Here is a 7,311-nt window from a genome sequence, read left to right on the forward strand (position 1 = left end):
GTCACTTGTTTTGGGTTACTTCCCAAGCACAGATATCAAATTGGTATAGGTTTAGATCATCGTAAAGAATCTTCCGACCAATCACAAAGCGAGAATTCTGGTAAAACATAGGTTCATTATTTCAAATTTTTCAATAGTTCAACATCAAGAATCCATACTTTTCTTCATTTGGGTCGATTCTTAGAAGATTTTCCGATCGATTGGTGTAAGAATATTGAAAATCGATCGGAAAACCGCTGAGCTATTAGCGCTCAAAACCTTTCATTTTTCGTGACGCTCGCATTTTTCGATTTTTTGGAATGACACCCTATCTCAAAACTTGCCGTAAGACGTAGTCCTACGTCAAAAGCATTTAATTAGATCTCAGCTCACTTTGATTGATCGCGTATGATAGTCAACGAACTAAAATATTAGGGAATAACTGATTTTGCATTGTGTGTCATAAAAATCGCTGATATTTTTGATAATTTGTGTTGGATAGGACGGGAATAGGCAATTACGACAAAGCAGCAACATACCCCACTTGTTAGTCAAACTCATTGGTATGCATAAAGAAGACCCATCACCAGAAAGCATTGGTTTAAATGGCTACTGCGACCGTTTTGGAGATATTTGTTTCGAGATATCCGTTTTCATAATTTAAAAATGAAAATGTTAATGCAAATTGAGTTTCAATTTAGGTTCACTATAACTATACTGTAATATCGGTATCGTTTTTGATGGCGTCCTTTCAAATCGGTTCTGTTTAGCCTTGGTCAATGAATATCGGGTCCTGCTCCAGGGCAGCTAGTAGTATTTCCGGTCTTATCCCGCCTTAAATGGGACGTTGTAAAAACCGTATGATCAGGTCAATAATGCGATGTCGGAGAAGCCGCCACTATGACTAGAAAGGTCAGTCCTACTTCAACGATGATTTTCATTCTGAAACTTTTCTTGGAAAAGTTTGCTTTTTCGAGAGATATTTGTTAATTTAATATTGTCGCATTTGTTTCGTTATTAAGATGTAAATTTATACAGTTGTTATAGTTTGTCTACAAATATACTTAAACATAATTAATTTTTAGCTTAGTCGTTACGTAGGTGTATACAATCAAGCTGTTTTCTTTAAAGGCAGTTTATTTTGCATGTTATGATGTTTATGACAAGTGCATCGGTTTATTCATCCCTTCGTTTCCAATTTGGAATTTTGCAGCAAATAATGAAACGGTTCGATCAACGGTAAAAGTCGAATTGTAAACCTGTGTCTATATTCGTTAACCTGTGGTCCAAATATGTTGGTCTCCTTTCAGTTCCCGCTTTCGGCCGTAATGGCAGCCGAAGGCGATAGTTTTTGTATCCGTTCCTACAGTCGAAGCCGCAGTTCCAACAGTTATGTAAAAAAGTGCGTTATTACCAAAAGGCGGCCAAATTGTGGCTGGCTGGCTGACTGGCCCACCAACCCATTGCTGTGTTGTAGGTGTAGTGGGACAGACTGATAACACTATAGGGCAGAGCAGTAGTGTGGAGCGCATAGCAGAGCGTCAGCTTCAGGAACTGGTAATTGAAATGTGTAATATGCCGCACTTTTTTCTGTTTCTGATTAATGTTCAGCTAGACGAATAATGATGACCCGGTGCAGAAGGCATTATCTTGCATGGCGCGTTTTGGCTTTTTATTGCTGCTTGGCTCTATTGGTATTGTGTACATGGTTAATTTTGCACATTTTTTTGTACCGTACACCGCACTGTTGACGTAACTTTCCAAATAGGCTACCAGAAACAATAATTGTAAAAGATCAAGGTTAGCTTTTTCGATTCGGTTTTCGAGAGCTTTGTTTGGTCACATGATTTGAATGGGAAATTAACCACCTGCTGCAGTACGCGATATGATCTAACATTTTGAAAAACTGTTGATAGACAAAAGCAATTGTACACTGTCATAATTTGCAGTACCTAACGGTTTTCAGTGAAACCGTTGATACACTAGTTGAAATGTAGCAAAATTAACGTAGATTTACATATCTGTATCGTTCTTATCTTGATTTGCTGCAGAGCATAATTGTCAGATTCATTCACATTGTTTTTCTTTTTGCTATCATGTAGCAGTTTCACATTAATCACAATGTTCTGCATTAAAAACAGTTTCGCAGGGCAGCAGCAAGAATTAGAACTGCTAGCCGTTGTTCTGAATTTCTTTCCAATATGATAAACAGTTTTAATTTCTAGTCGCCCAACCCTTTGGGGCATAGAGCTGAAATATACATAGCCGTTAATTGCATCTGCATGTGCATACTGCATAGTACAAATGCACGCAAAAGAACCGGTTGGCCGTATCAAGATGTTTTCTAACATTTTATCTAATTAATGAGTGAAGCGCCCGCAAAAGTTGTGTTCTACTCATAACACTTATCACGCTAGTAATGTGTTATGAATAAAACATTGCTAGTAATGGGTTTTGCTTTACACAAAGAACTTAGAACAAATCGTCACCATGTCGTCTACTTTAATTTAATTATTTACCTAATAGGTATAAGAGTTTTTTTTGTCAAAACGTCTTGATGCTAATATTTTGTTAACCCATTATGTCCTAGAGTATGATACATCATACCCCGTTTTCAAAACCAGTTTACTGCTGAATTTCAATAGTTAGCATTATTAATATATCACTACACTGCCCATGGATGCATAGTTGACGTAACAACCAGCACCATAATTGTTGCGAAAACGCATTTTTATCGGGAAAAATGTTTAAAACCATATAATCTTAACTGTATACTTTTTCAATCAAAAAATTTGTCAATTTAGTAGAGATTATGAGTCAAAACAGGGCCGAAGGGGTTTCGCGATTTATTTCTCGGTTGTTGTATTCAAAAAATGCATACGCCAGTTTATGCGTATAAACAGACTGTTGGACATTAGCATTTTATAGCATTTTTTCAGCTTTCCGATGGTGGTCTTGAAATTAAAATCGGTTGTGGGATCATTGCGAAAACGACGATTTTTTTATAAAATCCAACATGGCGGCCAAATCCAAGATGGTCGCTAATTTTTTTTCACTTTGTTTATAAGCCCTATCTTTCCTCTTTACATAACCGTGTTGTTTGTAGTTTGTTTCATAGTAAATTTTGGAAATATTCCAAGAATTACATGAAAATTGCGAACCTTGCTACAAATAACTGGTTGTTTTATTCAGTTAATGCCATTACACACCTAATTTTATGAATGTTTCTTGTAGCATTTTTTCTCAGCTTTCTAATGGTGTTCTTCAAATGAAATGAAATGATCGGTTGGGGGGCTCATGGTGAAAACAGCGATTTTTTGATAAAATCCAATATGGCGACCCAATCCAAGATGGCCGCCAAAAAATTTATTCCATTTGAAAGCCCCGTTCTTCTTCTTTACAAAACCGGGCCATTTGTTAGTTGTTTCATGGCAAATTTATGAAATATCACATAATATAGATCTCAAAGTTTGCTGAAAATTCTACTTTTCATGAACCTGTTAGACCCCCTGGTGCACGAGGGGTCCACTATTTAGAGGTATCAAAAGTGTAATTCTTATTTTTTAACCATTTTCAACCAATTAAGCGCAAAAGTTCCAATATTTGAAGACCTCGTGTCAGTAGTGGCCCCGTTTCAGCGAGAATTATTCTGCTGTTTTTATGAGGAATATTATAATCAACGCCGACTTTTTATTGTGGTTGTTAATTGGTTTTCATATCAGAATGGAAATAGAATGATTTTGCAAGAAGCTAAGATTGACTAATCATATATCAAAAATAGCAAAATAGCAAAATCATATATCAAAAATAGCAAACGCAAATGTACATATTTCATTTGTACGGGAGCGTGCCCTTTTATAGCGGGAGGGGCCATAATTTACCTCCTGAAGAGGGGAGAGGTCTCAATGCACCAAAAAAAAAGAATTTGCCTCCCAAAACACCCGCATGCCAAGTTTAGTTCCATTTGCTTGATTAATTCTAAAGTTATGAGGAAATTTGTATTTCATTTGTATGGGAGCCCCCTCCTAAAAAGGGGAGGGGTCCTAATTCATCATAGAAAAGTTCTTGCCTGCAAAAACACCCACATGCTAAATTTGGTTCTATTTGCTTGATTAGTTCTGCAGTTATGAGGAAATTTGTAGTTCATTTGTGTGGGAGCCCCCTCTCCTAAAAAGGTAAGGCGTGCTAATTCATCATAGAAAAAATTCTTGTCTCCGAAAACACCCACATGCCAAATATAGTTCCATTTGATTGATTAGTTCTCGAGTTATGAGGAAGTTTGTTTTTCATGTGTGTAGGAGCCCCCCCCCTCCTAGAGTGGAAAGGGGTCCTAATTCACCATAGAAAAAATTCTTGTCTCTTAAAACCTTCACATGCCAAATTTGTTTCCATTTAATTGATTTGTTCTCGAGTTATGAAAAAATTTGTTTTTCATTTGTATAGGACCCCCCCTCCTTCCTAAAGTGGGAAGGGGTCCTAATTCATCATAGAAAAAATTCTTGTCTCCGAAAACACCCACATGCCAAATATAGTTCCATTTGATTGATTAGTTCTCGAGTTATGAGGAAGTTTGTTTTTCATGTGTGTAGGAGCCCCCCCCTCCTAGAGTGGAAAGGGGTCCTAATTCATCATAGAAAAAATTCTTGCCTCCAAAAACCTTCACATGCCAAATTTGGTTCCATCTGTTTGATTAGTGCTTGAGTTAAAAAGAAATTTGTATTTCATTTGTGTGATAGTCCACCCCCCCCCCTCTTAAAGGGGATAGGGGTCATAATTCTCCTCCTAAAGAAGGGAGGGGTCTCAATGCACCATAGAAAAAAATTTACCTATAAAAACACCCACATACCAAATTTGTTTCCATTTGCTTGATTAGTTTTCGAGATAAGAGGAAATATGTAGTTTATTTATATGGAATCCCCCCCCCCCTCTTAAAAGGGGGAGGGGTCATAATCCACCATACAAAAAATTTCTGCCTTCTAAAACCCCGACATGCCAAATTTGGCTCCATTTGCTTGATTATTTCTGGAGTTATGAGGAAATTTGTATTTCATTTGTATGGGAGCCCCCCTCCTAAAAATGTAAGGAGTCCCAATTCATCATAGAAAAAATTCTTGCCTCCAAAAACACCCACATGCCAAATTATGTTCCATTTGCTTGATTAATTCTCGAGTTACGCAGAAATTTGTGTTTCATTTGTATGGGAGCCCCCCCCTCTTAGTGGGGGGAGGGGTCTCTAACCATCATAAGAACCTTTCTTGGCCCTAAAAACCTCTACACGCAAATTTTCACGCCGATTGTTTCAGTAGTTTTCGATTCTATAAGGAACACCCCGGCAGACAGACAGACAGAAATCCATTTTTATATATAAGATTCTATCGGATATTTTATTATGGTCGCTGTGAATCAAATCGATCAGGACGATCTGACAGCAAAACTTCACCTTTTCTGCTCACGGCTATATATTTTCAAGTTAATACAGCTGTCTATGAGACCTTTTCACACAGCAAACTTTATGATTTATAGCTTTGTCAAACAAAACGAAAAGCTTCATTAGATTATGGCAGTTACCGTCAAGCGAAGAAAAGCATGATCGGTTTTATTGCTGCGTTCAGAGCCTAATACACCTCCTTCGAAAGCTTTTAAATACCTACTGAAGAGTGGGCCTCTTGGTCTTGGTCGAAAGGAAGTTTTATAGCGGTCATCAGAAGGTTCTAGTGGAGCTTATAGTTTTATCAGCGGATTTACGAAATTGATCAAGAAAACCAGCAGAGGAACATAAAAAAACTTAAATTGAGTGTAAGTTCAAATCCTGATTATCTGGTATACTGCAGCACTGTATAGTCACCTTTTTTAATCACGCATTACGCAATCACGTACAACAATAATTTCTCTCATATGCTCTTCGTAAATTAGGTAGGACATCATTTTCTCTTCCAACATACAAAGCACGCTGCTTGGTATTAAACAGACAATCATTAAAAGACCGTCGAAAATATGCAATGGTTTTATTTGGAAACGATAGTGTTTCCCTCCGTATTGTCAAAGCAACACTTTTATCAGAACTGAAGTTTTATACACCTACTCGGCAACTTCGAAATCGAAATTTAAATGCCATAAGACATTATCACACTATTTTTATAGATTCAGGCAAACTGAAAAATTCTTGCTATTAGGCCAAAAATATAGACTTAGCGAAGGTGAGAGTCTTACAGGTCTCAATCTCTAGTCGAGTGTGTTCTTTAACCAATTACACCACTAAACTGTCTTTCTGTTTTTGTCTGGGCAGGTCAGTGGATATAGATTAAATCCCCTTTACATCATTAGATAAACATCCTTCAAAAGCAACTTACTTCCGTTACAGTCTAAACACACTAATGTTTGCTTGCCACTTCGTTTTTAACAGCCACTATTGAATCAGATGGGTAAATACAATTACTATTGAACTATCGCAAACAGTCCACAGCTATAAAATGTGAATTATCTCGCTAAAACGTCATATTATCCAGTAACAGTCTCAATATGAAGACGCTTGTCTTATCAGTGCTAGTTCTGATTGCTTTTGCTGTAGCTTTTACAGCTTCCCATCACCATCCTGACCATCATGAAAATGATAGTCAGTGGCCTGCTCGTGGGGCGTCGGTCATCCCGGCATCGTCGTGGTCACCGGGTCAGCGTTGGAACCGAACCGGACCAGCATACAATTTCACCGGTGGTCATCATCCGTGGATCAATCGACACAATCGGACAAGGTTTCCCGTTCGCAATTAAGATGCTGGGAATGCATTTTGCTGTCAGCTATTGATTTCTTGATTAAGCAAAATAAAATATGAATACGACACAAAAGCTACAAAAATGCAGTTTAGTCTGAAAAAATAATAAGGTTGTAAATCAGTTAGTATTGGAATTAAATTAATTAATAAAATAATTGAATGACGAATGAAGAAAACTTAGATTCTGAGGTTCTTGAAGATTCATCGGACCTGTCCGTTGTTTGCGAGTGTCTATCGCTCCATATTTTATTACTTATACTGTAATAAATATCAGCGAGCCAATTAATATATTAGTCAGATAAAAGGTAGATTTTTTAATGTCACTGTTATCTATACCGTTGGTAGAAGAAAGTAATCAAATTAGAGGTTTGAAAAGTATCCTTAGGGTAAGACAAGCCTTGGGCCAATTGAAGCACACTTAATAAGTTCCTAGTTCGTTGCATTTTACCAAGCAAGGAGATTTCCGGGATAAATCTAGCTTATTACTCGAGCCGATTAATTTGGATTCGAACCTAAAGGACTTTAGGCCTAGCTGAAGTTATGCTAACAAATTCTAAGCGAG

At 37.3% G+C, this 7,311-nt stretch overlaps 1 long non-coding RNA gene across 1 annotated transcript; it reads left to right on the forward strand.

The window, feature by feature from the left end:
- The first annotated feature begins 1,149 nt into the window (after positions 1-1,149).
- On the forward strand, positions 1,150-7,057 carry LOC128737792 (uncharacterized). Its single transcript, XR_008412050.1, has 2 exons — positions 1,150-1,218; positions 1,290-7,057. It is a non-coding gene; the product is annotated as an uncharacterized LOC128737792 (long non-coding RNA).
- The last annotated feature ends 254 nt before the right edge of the window (positions 7,058-7,311 follow it).

Source organism: Sabethes cyaneus, chromosome 2, assembly GCF_943734655.1.
Source record: "Sabethes cyaneus chromosome 2, idSabCyanKW18_F2, whole genome shotgun sequence".
Taxonomy (NCBI): Eukaryota; Metazoa; Arthropoda; class Insecta; order Diptera; family Culicidae; genus Sabethes; species Sabethes cyaneus.